A 15727-nucleotide genomic window follows, 5' to 3' on the forward strand; every position below is an offset into this window, starting at 1 on the left:
CCTCCGGGAGATCAGTGTCATCCTCCGGGAGATCACCCTCCGGGAGATCAGTGTCACCCTCCGGGAGATCAGTGTCACCCTCCGGGAGATCACCCTCCGGGAGATCAGTGTCCCTCCGGGAGATCAGTCACCCTCCGGGAGATCAGTGTCATCCTCCGGGAGATCACCCTCCGGGAGATCAGTGTCACCCTCCGGGAGATCAGTGTCACCCTCCGGGAGATCAGCGTCACCCTCCGGGAGATCAGTGTCCCTCCGGGAGATCAGTGTCCCTCCGGGAGATCAGTCACCCTCCGGGAGATCAGTGTCACCCTCCGGGAGATCAGTTTCCCTCCGGGAGATCAGTCACCCTCCGGGAGATCAGTGTCCCTCCGGGAGATCAGTCATCCTCCGGGAGATCAGTGTCACCCTCCGGGAGATCAGTGTCACCCTCCGGGAGATCAGTCAACCTCCGGGAGATCAGTGTCACCCTCCGGGAGATCAGTCACCCTCCGGGAGATCAGTGTCACCCTCCGGGAGATCAGTGTCACCCTCCGGGAGATCACCCTCCGGGAGATCAGTGTCCCTCCGGGAGATCAGTCACCCTCCGGGAGATCAGTGTCATCCTCCGGGAGATCACCCTCCGGGAGATCAGTGTCACCTTCCGGGAGATCAGCGTCACCCTCCGGGAGATCAGTGTCCCTCCGGGAGATCAGTCACCCTCCGGGAGATCAGTCACCCTCCAGGAGATCAGTGTCACCCTCCGGGAGATCAGTGGCACCCTCCGGGAGATCAGTGTCACCCTCCGGGAGATCAGTGTCACGCTCCGGGAGATCAGTGTCCCTCCGGGAGATCAGAGGCACTCTCCGGGAGATCAGTGTCCCTCCGGGAGATCAGTCACCCTCCGGGAGATCAGTGTCACCCTCCGGGAGATCAGTGTCACCCTCCGGGAGATCAGTGTCCCTCCGGGAGATCAGTGTCCCTCCGGGAGATCAGTGTCACCCTCCGGGAGATCAGTGTCCCTCCGGGAGATCAGTGTCCCTCCGGGAGATCAGTGGCACCCTCCGGGAGATCAGTGGCACACTCCGGGAGATCAGTGTCACCCTCTGGGAGATCAGTGTCCCTCCGGGAGATCAGTGTCACTCTCCGGTAGATCAGTGTCCCTCCGGGAGATCAGTCACCCTCCGGGAGATCAGTGTCACCCTCCAGGAGATCAGTGTCACCCTCCGGGAGATCAGTCACCCTCCGGGAGATCAGTGTCCCTCCGGGAGATCAGTCACCCTCCGGGAGATCAGTGTCACCCTCCGGGAGATCAGTGTCCCTCCGGGCGATCAGTGTCACCCTCCGGGAGATCAGTGTCCCTCCGGGAGATCAGTGTCCCTCCGGGAGATCAGTGTCACCCTCCGGGAGATCACCCTCCGGGAGATCAGTGTCCCTCCGGGAGATCACCCTCCGGGAGATCAGTGTCACCCTCCGGGAGATCAGTCACTCTCCGGGAGATCAGTCACCCTCCGGGAGATCACACTCCGGGAGATCAGTGTCCCTCCGGGAGATCATTCACCCTCCGGGAGATCAGTGTCACCCTCCGGGAGATCAGTCACCCTCCGGGAGATCATTCACCCTCCGGGAGATCAGTGTCACCCTCCGGGAGATCAGTGTCCCTCCGGGAGATCATTCACCCTCCGGGAGATCAGTCACCCTCCGGGAGATCAGTCACCGCTCCGGGAGATCAGTCACCCTCCGGGAGATCAGTGTCACCCTCCGGGAGATCACCCTCCGGGAGATCAGTGTCACCCTCCGGGAGATCAGTGTCACCCTCCGGGAGATCAGTCACCCTCCGGGAGATCACCCTCCGGGAGATCAGTCACCCTCCGGGAGATCAGTGTCACCCTCCGGCAGATCAGTGTCACCCTCCGGGAGATCAGTGTCCCTCCGGGAGATCACCCTCCGGGAGATCAGTGTCCCTCCGGGAGATCAGTGTCACCCTCCGGGAGATCACCCTCCGGGAGATCAGTGTCCCTCCGGGAGATCACCCTCCGGGAGATCACCCTCCGGGAGATCAGTGTCACCCTCCGGGAGATCAGTGTCAACCTCCGGGAGATCAGTGTCACCCTCCGGGAGATCAGTCACCCTCCGGGAGATCAGTGTCACCCTCCGGCAGATCAGTCACCCTCCGGGAGATCAGTGTCACCTTCCGGGAGATCAGCGTCACCCTCCGGGAGATCAGCGTCACCCTCCGGGAGATCAGTCACCCTCCGGGAGATCAGTGTCACCCTCCGGGAGATCAGTGTCACCCTCCGGGAGATCAGTGTCACCCTCCGGGAGATCAGTCACCCTCCGGGAGATCAGTGTCCCTCCGGGAGATCAGTCATCCTACGGGAGATCAGTGTCACCCTCCGGGAGATCAGTGAACCTCCGGGAGATCAGTCATACTCCGGGAGATCAGTGTCCCTCCGGGAGATCAGTCACCCTCCGGGAGATCAGTGTCACCCTCCGGGAGATCAGTGTCCCTCCGGGAGATCAGTGTCCCTCCGGGAGATCAGTGTCACCCTCCGGGAGATCAGTGTCACCCTCCGGGAGATCAGTGTCACCCTCCGGGAGATCAGTCACCCTCCGGGAGATCAGTGTCCCTCCGGGAGATCAGTGTCACCCTCCGGGAGATCATTCACCCTCCGGGAGATCAGTGTCACCCTCCGGGTGATCAGCGTCACCCTCCGGGAGATCAGCGTCACCCTCCGGGAGATCAGTGTCCCTCCGGGAGATCAGTGTCACCCTCCGGGAGATCAGTGTCCCTCCGGGAGATCATTCACCCTCCGGGAGATCAGTGTCACCCTCCGGGAGATCAGCGTCACCCTCCGGGAGATCAGTGTCCCTCCGGGAGATCAGTGTCACCCTCCGGGAGATCAGTGTCTCTCCGGGAGATCAGTCACCCTCCGGGAGATCACCCTCCGGGAGATCAGTGTCCCTCCGGGAGATCAGTCACCCTCCGGGAGATCAGTCACCCTCCGGGAGATCAGTGTCCCTCCGGGAGATCAGTCATCCTCCGGGAGATCAGTGTCACCCTCCGGGAGATCAGTGTCACCCTCCGGGAGATCAGTGTCCCTCCGGGAGATCAGTGTCACCCTCCGGGAGATCAGTGTCACCCTCCGGGAGATCAGTGTCCCTCCGGGAGATCAGTGTCCCTCCGGGAGATCAGTGTCACCCTCCGGGAGATCAGTGTCCCTCCGGGAGATCAGTGTCACCCTCCGGGAGATCAGTGTCACCCTCCGGGAGATCAGTCACTCTCCGGGAGATCAGTGTCACCCTCCGGGAGATCAGTGTCCCTCCGGGAGATCAGTCATCCTCCGGGAGATCAGTGTCCCTCCGGGAGATCAGTGTCACCCTCCGGGAGATCAGTCACCCTCCGGGAGATCAGTGTCCCTCCGGGAGATCAGTGTCACCCTCCGGGAGATCAGTCACCCTCCGGGAGATCAGTCACCCTCCGGGAGATCAGTGTCACCCTCCGGGAGATCAGTGTCCCTCTGGAGAGATCAGTGTCACCCTCCCCGAGATCAGTGTCCCTCCGGGAGATCAGTGTCCCTCCGGGAGATCAGTCAACCTCCGGGAGATCAGTGTCCCTCCGGGAGATCAGTGTCACCCTCCGGGAGATCAGTGTCCCTCCGGGAGATCAGTGTCCCTCCGGGAGATCAGTGCCACCCTCCGGGAGATCAGTGTCCCTCCGGGAGATCAGTCACCCTCCGGGAGATCAGTGTCAACCTCCGGGAGATCAGTGTCACCCTCCGGGAGATCAGTCACCCTCCGGGAGATCAGTCACCCTCCGGGAGATCAGTGTCCCTCCGGGAGATCAGTGTCACCCTCCGGGAGATCAGTCACCCTCCGGGAGATCAGTCACACTCCGGGAGATCAGTGTCACCCTCCGGGAGATCAGTGTCCCTCTGGAGAGATCAGTGTCACCCTCCCCGAGATCAGTGTCCCTCCGGGAGATCAGTGTCCCTCCGGGAGATCAGTCAACCTCCGGGAGATCAGTGTCCCTCCGGGAGATCAGTGTCACCCTCCGGGAGATCAGTGTCCCACCGGGAGATCAGTGTCCCTCCGGGAGATCAGTGCCACCCTCCGGGAGATCAGTGTCACCCTCCGGGAGATCAGTCACCCTCCGGGAGATCAGTCACCCACCGGGAGATCAGTGTCACCCTCCGGGAGATCAGTGTCACCCTCCGGGAGGTCAGTCACCCTCCGGGAGATCAGTGTCCCTCCGGGAGATCAGTCACCCTCCGGGAGATCAGTGTCAACCTCCGGGAGATCAGTGTCACCCTCCGGGAGATCAGTCACCCTCCGGGAGATCAGTCACCCTCCGGGAGATCAGTGTCACCCTCCGGGAGATCAGTCACCCTCCGGGAGAGCAGTGTCCCTCCGGGAGATCAGTCACCCTCCGGGAGATCAGTGTCAACCTGCGGGAGATCAGTGTCACCCTCCGGGAGATCAGTGTCACCCTCCGGGAGATCAGTGTCCCTTCGGGAGATCAGTGTCACCCTCCGGGAGATCAGTCATCCTCCGGGAGATCAGTCATCCTCCGGGAGATCAGTGTCACCCTCCGGGAGATCAGTGTCACCCTCCGGGAGATCAGTGTCCCTCCGGGAGATCAGTGTCCCTCCGGGAGATCAGTGTCACCCTCCGGGAGATCAGTCACCCTCCGGGAGATCAGTGTACCTCCGGGAGATCAGTGTCACCCTCCGGGAGATCAGTCACCCTCCGGGAGATCAGTGTCACCCTCCGGGAGATCAGTGTCCCTCCGGGAGATCAGCGTCACCCTCCGGGAGATCAGTGTCACCCTCCGGGAGATCAGTGTCCCCCTCCGGGAGATCAGTGTCCCTCCGGGAGATCAGTGTCACCCTCCGGGAGATCAGTGTCCCTCCGGGAGATCAGTCACCCTCCGGGAGATATGTGTCACCCTCCGGGAGATCAGTGTCCCTCCGGGAGATCAGTCTTCCTCCGGGAGATCAGTGTCACCCTCCGGGAGATCAGTGTCACCCTCCGGGAGATCAGTCAACCTCCGGGAGATCAGTGTCACCCTCCGGGAGATCAGTCACCCTCCGGGTGATCAGTCACCCTCCGGGAGATCAGTGTCATCCTCCGGGAGATCACCCTCCGGGAGATCAGTGTCACCCTCCGGGAGATCACCCTCCGGGAGATCAGTGTCCCTCCGGGAGATCAGTCACCCTCCGGGAGATCAGTCACCCTCCGGGAGATCAGTGTCATCCTCCGGGAGATCACCCTCCGGGAGATCAGTGTCACCCTCCGGGAGATCAGTGTCACCCTCCGGGAGATCAGCGTCACCCTCCGGGAGATCAGTGTCCCTCCGGGAGATCAGTGTCCCTCCGGGAGATCAGTCACCCTCCGGGAGATCAGTCACACTCCGGGAGATCAGTCACCCTCCGGGAGATCAGTGTCACCCTCCGGGAGATCAGTTTCCCTCCGGGAGATCAGTCACCCTCCGGGAGATCAGTGTCCCTCCGGGAGATCAGTCATCCTCCGGGAGATCAGTCAACCTCCGGGAGATCAGTGTCACCCTCCGGGAGATCAGTCACCCTCCGGGAGATCAGTGTCACCCTCCGGGAGATCAGTGTCACCCTCCGGGAGATCACCCTCCGGGAGATCAGTGTCCCTCCGGGAGATCAGTCACCCTCCGGGAGATCAGTGTCATCCTCCGGGAGATCACCCTCCGGGAGATCAGTGTCACCTTACGGGAGATCAGCGTCACCCTCCGGGAGATCAGTGTCCCTCCGGGAGATCAGTCACCCTCCGGGAGATCAGTCACCCTCCGGGAGATCAGTGTCACCCTCCGGGAGATCAGTGGCACCCTCCGGGAGATCAGTGTCCCTCCGGGAGATCAGAGTCACTCTCCGGGAGATCAGTGTCACTCTCCGGGAGATCAGTGTCCCTCCGGGAGATCAGTCACCCTCCCTCCGGGAGATCAGTGTCCCTCCGGGAGATCAGTGGCACCCTCCGGGAGATCAGTGTCACCCTCTGGGAGATCAGTGTCCCTACGGGAGATCAGTGTCACTCTCCGGGAGATCAGTGTCCCTCCGGGAGATCAGTCACCCTCCGGGAGATCAGTGTCACCCTCCAGGAGATCAGTGTCACCCTCCGGGAGATCAGTCACCCTCCGGGAGATCAGTGTCCCTCCGGGAGATCATTCACCCTCCGGGAGATCAGTGTCACCCTCCGGGAGATCAGTCACCCTCCGGGAGATCATTCACACTCCGGGAGATCAGTGTCACCCTCCGGGAGATCAGTGTCCCTCCGGGAGATCATTCACCCTCCGGGAGATCAGTGTCCCTCCGGGAGATCATTCACCCTCCGGGAGATCAGTGTCCCTCCGGGAGATCAGTCACCCTCCGGGAGATCAGTCACCGCTCCGGGAGATCAGTCACCCTCCGGGAGATCAGTGTCACCCTCCGGGAGATCACCCTCCGGGAGATCAGTGTCACCCTCCGGGAGATCAGTGTCACCCTCCGGGAGATCAGTCACCCTCCGGGAGATCACCCTCCGGGAGATCAGTCACCCTCCGGGAGATCAGTGTCACCCTCCGGGAGATCAGTGTCACCCTCCGGGAGATCAGTCACCCTCCGGGAGATCAGTGTCCCTCCGGGAGATCACCCTCCGGGAGATCAGTGTCCCTCCGGGAGATCAGTGTCACCCTCCGGGAGATCACCCTCCGGTAGATCAGTGTCCCTCCGGGAGATCACCCTCCGGGAGATCACCCTCCGGGAGATCAGTGTCACCCTCCGGGAGATCAGTGTCAACCTCCGGGAGATCAGTGTCACCCTCCGGGAGATCAGTCACCCTCCGGGAGATCAGTGTCACCCTCCGGCAGATCAGTCACCCTCCGGGAGATCAGTGTCACCTTCCGGGAGATCAGCGTCACCCTCCGGGAGATCAGTGTCACCCTCCGGGAGATCAGTCACCCTCCGGGAGATCAGTGTCACCCTCCGGGAGATCAGTGTCACCCTCCGGGAGATCAGTGTCCCTCCGGGAGATCAGTCATCCTCCGGGAGATCAGTGTCACCCTCCGGGAGATCAGTGAACCTCCGGGAGATCAGTCATACTCCGGGAGATCAGTGTCCCTCCGGGAGATCAGTCACCCTCCGGGAGATCAGTGTCACCCTCCGGGAGATCAGTGTCCCTCCGGGAGATCAGTGTCACCCTCCGGGAGATCAGTCACCCTCCGGGAGATCAGTGTCCCTCCGGGAGATCAGTGTCACCCTCCGGGAGATCATTCACCCTCCGGGAGATCAGTGTCACCCTCCGGGAGATCAGTGTCCCTCCGGGAGATCAGTGTCAGCCTCCGGGAGATCAGTGTCCCTCCGGGAGATCTGTCACCCTCCGGGAGATCAGTGTCACCCTCCGGGAGATCAGTGTCACCCTCCGGGAGATCAGTGTGCCTCCGGGAGATCAGTGTCCCTCCGGGAGATCAGTGCCACCCTCCGGGAGATCATTCACCCTCCGGGAGATCAGTGTCACCCTCCGGGAGATCAGTGTCACCCTCCGGGAGATCAGTCACTCTCCGGGAGATCAGTGTCCCTCCGGGAGATCAGTGTCACCCTCCGGGAGATCAGTCACTCTCCGGGAGATCAGTGTCCCTCCGGGAGATCAGTGTCACCCTCCGGGAGATCAGTGTCCCTCCGGGAGATCAGTGTCACCCTCCGGGAGATCAGTGTCCCTCCGGGAGATCAGTGTCACCCTCCGGGAGATCAGTGTCACCCTCCGGGAGATCAGCGCCACCCTCCGGGAGATCAGTGTCCCTCCGGGAGATCAGTGTCACCCTCCGGGAGATCAGTGTCCCTCCGGGAGATCAGTCACCCTCCGGGAGATCAGTGTCCCTCCGGGAGATCAGTCACCCTCCGGGAGATCAGTGTCCCTCCGGGAGATCAGTCATCCTCCGGGAGATCAGTGTCACCCTCCGGGAGATCAGTGTCCCTCCGGGAGATCAGTGTCCCTCCGGGAGATCAGTCACCCTCCGGGAGATCAGTGTCACCCTCCGGGAGATCAGTGTCACCCTCCGGGAGATCAGTGTCGCCCTCCGGGAGATCAGTCACTCTCCGGGAGATCAGTGTCACCCTCCGGGAGATCAGTGTCCCTCCGGGAGATCAGTCATCCTCCGGGAGATCAGTGTCCCTCCGGGAGATCAGTGTCACCCTCCGGGAGATCAGTCACCCTCCGGGAGATCAGTGTCCCTCCGGGAGATCAGTGTCAGCCTCCGGGAGATCAGTCACCCTCCGGGAGATCAGTGTCACCCTCCGGGAGATCAGTGTCCCTCCGGGAGATCAGTGTCACCCTCCGGGAGATCAGTGTCCCTCCGGGAGATCAGTGTCCCTCCGGGAGATCAGTCAACCTCCGGGAGATCAGTGTCCCTCCGGGAGATCAGTGTCCCCCTCCGGGAGATCAGTGTCCCTCCGGGAGATCAGTGTCCCTCTGGGAGATCAGTGTCACCCTCCGGGAGATCAGTGTCACCCTCCGGGAGATCAGTCACCCTCCGGGAGATCAGTGTCACCCTCCGGGAGATCAGTCACCCTCCGGGAGATCAGTGTCCCTCCGGGAGATCAGTCACCCTCCGGGAGATCAGTGTCAACCTCCGGGAGATCAGTGTCACCCTCCGGGAGATCAGTGTCACCCTCCAGGAGATCAGTCACCCTCCGGGAGATCAGTGTCACCCTCCGGGAGATCAGTCACCCTCCGGGAGATCAGTCATCCTCCGGGAGATCAGTGTCACCCTCCGGGAGATCAGTGTCACCCTCCGGGAGATCAGTGTCCCTCCGGGAGATCAGTGTCACCCTCCGGGAGATCAGTCAACCTCCGGGAGATCAGTGTCCCTCCGGGAGATTAGTGTCACCCTCCGGGAGATCAGTCACCCTCCGGGAGATCAGTGTCACCCTCCGGGAGATCAGTGTCACCCTCCGGGAGATCAGCGTCACCCTCCGGGAGATCAGTGTCACCCTCCGGGAGATCAGTGTCCCTCCGGGAGATCAGTCACCCTCCGGGAGATCAGTGTCACCCTCCGGGAGATCAGTGTCCCTCCGGGAGATCAGTCATCCTCCGGGAGATCAGTGTCACCCTCCGGGAGATCAGTGTCACCCTCCGGGAGATCAGTCAACCTCCGGGAGATCAGTGTCACCCTCCGGGAGATCAGTCACCCTCCGGGAGATCAGTGTCATCCTCCGGGAGATCACCCTCCGGGAGATCAGTGTCACCCTCCGGGAGATCAGTGTCACCCTCCGGGAGATCACCCTCCGGGAGATCAGTGTCCCTCCGGGAGATCAGTTACCCTCCGGGAGATCAGTGTCATCCTCCGGGAGATCACCCTCCGGGAGATCAGTGTCACCCTCCGGGAGATCAGTGTCACCCTCCGGGAGATCACCCTCCGGGAGATCAGTGTCCCTCCGGGAGATCAGTCACCCTCCGGGAGATCAGTGTCATCCTCCGGGAGATCACCCTCCGGGAGATCAGTTTCCCTCCGGGAGATCAGTCACCCTCCGGGAGATCAGTGTCCCTCCGGGAGATCAGTCATCCTCCGGGAGATCAGTCAACCTCCGGGAGATCAGTGTCACCCTCCGGGAGATCAGTCACCCTCCGGGAGATCAGTGTCACCCTCCGGGAGATCAGTGTCACCCTCCGGGAGATCACCCTCCGGGAGATCAGTGTCCCTCCGGGAGATCAGTCACCCTCCGGGAGATCAGTGTCATCCTCCGGGAGATCACCCTCCGGGAGATCAGTGTCACCTTCCGGGAGATCAGCGTCACCCTCCGGGAGATCAGTGTCCCTCCGGGAGATCAGTCACCCTCCGGGAGATCAGTCACCCTCCGGGAGATCAGTGTCACCCTCCGGGAGATCAGTGGCACCCTCCGGGAGATCAGTGGCACCCTCCGGGAGATCAGTGTCACCCTCCGGGAGATCAGTGTCCCTCCGGGAGATCAGAGTCACTCTCCGGGAGATCAGTGTCCCTCCGGGAGATCAGTCACCCTCCGGGAGAACAGTGTCACCCTCCGGGAGATCAGTGTCCCTCCGGGAGATCAGTGTCACCCTCCGGGAGATCAGTGTCCCTCCGGGAGATCAGTGTCCCTCCGGGAGATCAGTGGCACCCTCCGGGAGATCAGTGGCACCCTCCGGGAGATCAGTGTCACCCTCTGGGAGATCAGTGTCCCTCCGGGAGATCAGTGTCACTCTCCGGGAGATCAGTGTCCCTCCGGGAGATCAGTCACCCTCCGGGAGATCAGTGTCACCCTCCAGGAGATCAGTGTCACCCTCCGGGAGATCAGTCACCCTCCGGGAGATCAGTGTCCCTCCGGGAGATCAGTCACCCTCCGGGAGATCAGTGTCACCCTCCGGGAGATCAGTGTCCCTCCGGGCGATCAGTGTCACCCTCCGGGAGATCAGTGTCCCTCCGGGAGATCAGTGTCCCTCCGGGAGATCAGTGTCACCCTCCGGGAGATCACCCTCCGGGAGATCAGTGTCCCTCCGGGAGATCACCCTCCGGGAGATCAGTGTCACCCTCCGGGAGATCAGTCACTCTCCGGGAGATCAGTCACCCTCCGGGAGATCACCCTCCGGGAGATCAGTGTCCCTCCGGGAGATCATTCACCCTCCGGGAGATCAGTGTCACCCTCCGGGAGATCAGTCACCCTCCGGGAGATCATTCACCCTCCGGGAGATCAGTGTCACCCTCCGGGAGATCAGTGTCCCTCCGGGAGATCATTCACCCTCCGGGAGATCAGTGTCCCTCCGGGAGATCAGTCACCCTCCGGGAGATCAGTCACCGCTCCGGGAGATCAGTCACCCTCCGGGAGATCAGTGTCACCCTCCGGGAGATCACCCTCCGGGAGATCAGTGTCACCCTCCGGGAGATCAGTGTCACCCTCCGGGAGATCAGTAACCCTCCGGGAGATCACCCTCCGGGAGATCAGTCACCCTCCGGGAGATCAGTGTCACCCTCCGGGAGATCAGTGTCACCCTCCGGGAGATCAGTCACCCTCCGGGAGATCAGTGTCCCTCCGGGAGATCACCCTCCGGGAGATCAGTGTCCCTCCGGGAGATCAGTGTCACCCTCCGGGAGATCAGTGTCCCTCCGGGAGATCACCCTCCGGGAGATCACCCTCCGGGAGATCAGTGTCACCCTCCGGGAGATCAGTGTCAACCTCCGGGAGATCAGTGTCAACCTCCGGGAGATCAGTGTCACCCTCCGGGAGATCAGTCACCCTCCGGGAGATCAGTGTCACCCTCCGGCAGATCAGTCACCCTCCGGGAGATCAGTGTCACCTTCCGGGAGATCAGCGTCACCCTCCGGGAGATCAGTGTCACCCTCCGGGAGATCAGTCACCCTCCGGGAGATCAGTGTCACCCTCCGGGAGATCAGTGTCCCTCCGGGAGATCAGTCATCCTCCGGGAGATCAGTGTCACCCTCCGGGAGATCAGTGAACCTCCGGGAGATCAGTCATACTCCGGGAGATCAGTGTCCCTCCGGGAGATCAGTCACCCTCCGGGAGATCAGTGTCACCCTCCGGGAGATCAGTGTCCCTCCGGGAGATCAGTGTCCCTCCGGGAGATCAGTGTCACCCTCCGGGAGATCAGTGTCACCCTCCGGGAGATCAGTCACCCTCCGGGAGATCAGTGTCCCTCCGGGAGATCAGTGTCACCCTCCGGGAGATCACCCTCCGGGAGATCAGTGTCCCTCCGGGAGATCACCCTCCGGGAGATCACCCTCCGGGAGATCAGTGTCACCCTCCGGGAGATCAGTGTCAACCTCCGGGAGATCAGTGTCACCCTCCGGGAGATCAGTCACCCTCCGGGAGATCAGTGTCACCCTCCGGGAGATCAGTCACCCTCCGGGAGATCAGTGTCACCTTCCGGGAGATCAGCGTCACCCTCCGGGAGATCAGTGTCACCCTCCGGGAGATCAGTCACCCTCCGGGAGATCAGTGTCACCCTCCGGGAGATCAGTGTCACCCTCCGGGAGATCAGTGTCCCTCCGGGAGATCAGTCATCCTCCGGGAGATCAGTGTCACCCTCCGGGAGATCAGTGAACCTCCGGGAGATCAGTCATACTCCGGGAGATCAGTGTCCCTCCGGGAGATCAGTCACCCTCCGGGAGATCAGTGTCACCCTCCGGGAGATCAGTGTCCCTCCGGGAGATCAGTGTCCCTCCGGGAGATCAGTGTCACCCTCCGGGAGATCAGTCACCCTCCGGGAGATCAGTCACCCTCCGGGAGATCAGTGTCCCTCCGGGAGATCAGTGTCACCCTCCGGGAGATCATTCACCCTCCGGGAGATCAGTGTCACCCTCCGGGAGATCAGTGTCCCTCCGGGAGATCACTGTCACCCTCCGGGAGATCAGTGTCCCTCCGGGAGATCAGTCACCCTCCGGGAGATCAGTGTCACCCTCCGGGAGATCAGTGTCACCCTCCGGGAGATCAGTGTGCCTCCGGGAGATCAGTGTCCCTCCGGGAGATCAGTGCCACCCTCCGGGAGATCATTCACCCTCCGGGAGATCAGTGTCACCCTCCGGGAGATCAGTGTCACCCTCCGGGAGATCAGTCACTCTCCGGGAGATCAGTGTCCCTCCGGGAGATCAGTGTCACCCTCCGGGAGATCAGTGTCACCCTCCGGGAGATCAGTGTCCCTCCGGGAGATCAGTGTCCCTCCGGGAGATCAGTGTCACCCTCCGGGAGATCAGTGTCCCTCCGGGAGATCAGTGTCACCCTCCGGGAGATCAGTGGCCCTCCGGGAGATCAGTCACCCTCCGGGAGATCACCCTCCGGGAGATCAGTGTCCCTCCGGGAGATCAGTCACCCTCCGGGAGATCAGTGTCCCTCCGGGAGATCAGTCATCCTCCGGGAGATCAGTGTCACCCTCCGGGAGATCAGTGTCACCCTCCGGGAGATCAGTGTACCTCCGGGAGATCAGTGTCCCTCCGGGAGATCAGTCACCCTCCGGGAGATCAGTGTCACCCTCCGGGAGATCAGTGTCCCTCCGGGAGATCAGTGTCACCCTCCGGGAGATCAGTGTCGCCCTCCGGGAGATCAGTCACTCTCCGGGAGATCAGTGTCACCCTCCGGGAGATCAGTGTCCCTCCGGGAGATCAGTCATCCTCCGGGAGATCAGTGTCCCTCCGGGAGATCAGTGTCGCCCTCCGGGAGATCAGTCACTCTCCGGGAGATCAGTGTCACCCTCCGGGAGATCAGTGTCCCTCCGGGAGATCAGTCATCCTCCGGGAGATCAGTGTCCCTCCGGGAGATCAGTGTCACCCTCCGGGAGATCAGTCACCCTCCGGGAGATCAGTGTCCCTCCGGGAGATCAGTGTCACCCTCCGGGAGATCAGTCACCCTCCGGGAGATCAGTGTCACCCTCCGGGAGATCAGTGTCCCTCCGGGAGATCAGTGTCACCCTCCGGGAGATCAGTGTCCCTCCGGGAGATCAGTGTCCCTCCGGGAGATCAGTCAACCTCCGGGAGATCAGTGTCCCTCCGGGAGATCAGTGTCCCCCTCCGGGAGATCAGTGTCCCTCCGGGAGATCAGTGTCCCTCTGGGAGATCAGTGTCACCCTCCGGGAGATCAGTGTCACCCTCCGGGAGATCAGTCACCCTCCGGGAGATCAGTGTCATCCTCCGGGAGATCAGTCACCCTCCGGGAGATCAGTGTCCCTCCGGGAGATCAGTCACCCTCCGGGAGATCAGTGTCAACCTCCGGGAGATCAGTGTCACCCTCCGGGAGATCAGTGTCACCCTCCAGGAGATCAGTCACCCTCCGGGAGATCAGTGTCACGCTCCGGGAGATCAGTCACCCTCCGGGAGATCAGTCATCCTCCGGGAGATCAGTGTCACCCTCCGGGAGATCAGTGTCACCCTCCGGGAGATCAGTGTCACCCTCCGGGAGATCAGTGTCCCTCCGGGAGATTAGTGTCACCTTCCGGGAGATCAGTCACCCTCCGGGAGATCAGTGTCACCCTCCGGGAGATCAGTGTCCCTCCGGGAGATCAGCGTCACCCTCCGGGAGATCAGTGTCACCCTCCGGGAGATCAGTGTCCCTCCGGGAGATCAGTGTCACCCTCCGGGAGATCAGTGTCCCTCCGGGAGATCAGTCACCCTCCGGGAGATCAGTGTCACCCTCCGGGAGATCAGTGTCCCTCCGGGAGATCAGTCATCCTCCGGGAGATCAGTGTCACCCTCCGGGAGATCAGTGTCACCCTCCGGGAGATCAGTCAACCTCCGGGAGATCAGTGTCACCCTCCGGGAGATCAGTCACCCTCCGGGAGATCAGTGTCATCCTCCGGGAGATCACCCTCCGGGAGATCAGTGTCACCCTCCGGGAGATCAGTGTCACCCTCCGGGAGATCACCCTCCGGGAGATCAGTGTCCCTCCGGGAGATCAGTCACCCTCCGGGAGATCAGTGTCATCCTCCGGGAGATCACCCTCCGGGAGATCAGTGTCACCCTCCGGGAGATCAGCGTCACCCTCCGGGAGATCAGCGTCACCCTCCGGGAGATCAGTCACCCTCCGGGAGATCAGTGTCCCTCCGGGAGATCAGTGTCACCCTTCGGGAGATCACCCTCCGGAAAATCAGTCACCCTCCGGGAGATCAGTGTCACCCTCCGGTGGATCAGTGTCCCTCCGGGAGATCACCCTCCGGGAGATCAGTCACCCTCCGGGAGATCAGTGTCACCCTCCGGGAGATCAGTGTCACCCTCCGGGAGATCAGTGTCATCCTCCGGGAGATCACCCTCCGGGAGATCAGTCACCCTCCGGGAGATCAGTGTCACCCTCCGGGAGATCAGTCACCCTCCGGGAGATCAGTGTCACCCTCCGGGAGATCAGTGTCACCCTCCGGGAGATCAGTGTCCCTCCGGGAGATCAGTGTCCCTCCGGGAGATCAGTCACCCTCCGGGAGATCAGTGTCACCCTCCGGTAGATCAGTGTCCCTCCGGGAGATCAGTGTCCCTCCGGGAGATCAGTGTCACCCTCCGGGAGATCAGTGTCCCTCCGGGAGATCAGTGTCACCCTCCGGGAGATCAGTGTCCCTCCGGGAGATCAGTGTCACCCTCCGGGAGATCAGTGTCCCTCCGGGAGATCATTCACCCTCCGGGAGATCAGTGTCACCCTCCGGGAGATCAGTGTCACCCTCCGGGAGATCAGTGTCCCTCCGGGAGATCAGTGTCACCCTCCGGGAGATCAGTCACTCTCCCGGAGATCAGTGTCCCACCGGGAGATCAGTGTCACCCTCCGGGAGATCAGTGTCCCTCCGGGAGATCAGTGTCCCTCCGGGAGATCAGTGTCACCCTCCGGGAGATGTCACTCTCCCGGAGATCAGTGTCCCACCGGGAGATCAGTGTCACCCTCCGGGAGATCAGTGTCACCCTCCGGGAGATCACCCTCCGGGAGATCAGTGTCACCCTCCGGGAGATCAGTCACCCTCCGGGAGATCAGTGTCCCTCCGGGAGATCAGTGTCACCCTCCGGGAGATCAGTGTCACTCTCCGGGAGATCAGTCACCCTCCGGGAGATCAGTCACCCTCCGGGAGATCAGTGTCACCCTCCGGGAGATCAGTGTCCCTCCGGGAGATCAGTGTCCCTCCGGGAGATCACCCTCCGGGAGATCAGTGTCCCTCCGGGAGATCAGTGTCACCCTCCGGGAGATCACCCTCCGGGAGATCAGTGTCCCTCCGGGAGATCACCCTCCGGGAGATCACCCTCCGGGAGATCAGTGTC

The 15727-nt window shown here is 62.1% G+C and overlaps 1 protein-coding gene across 1 annotated transcript in view; it reads right to left on the reverse strand.

Moving 5' to 3' along the window:
• LOC139241874 (uncharacterized) overlaps positions 1-15727 on the reverse strand; it is a gene marked incomplete at its 3' end in the record, with an annotated part of 72446 nt that overhangs the window by 5048 nt on the left and 51671 nt on the right. The window lies entirely within an intron of this gene.

This window comes from Pristiophorus japonicus, unplaced genomic scaffold (genome assembly GCF_044704955.1).
Source record: "Pristiophorus japonicus isolate sPriJap1 unplaced genomic scaffold, sPriJap1.hap1 HAP1_SCAFFOLD_1148, whole genome shotgun sequence".
Classification (NCBI taxonomy): Eukaryota; Metazoa; Chordata; class Chondrichthyes; family Pristiophoridae; genus Pristiophorus; species Pristiophorus japonicus.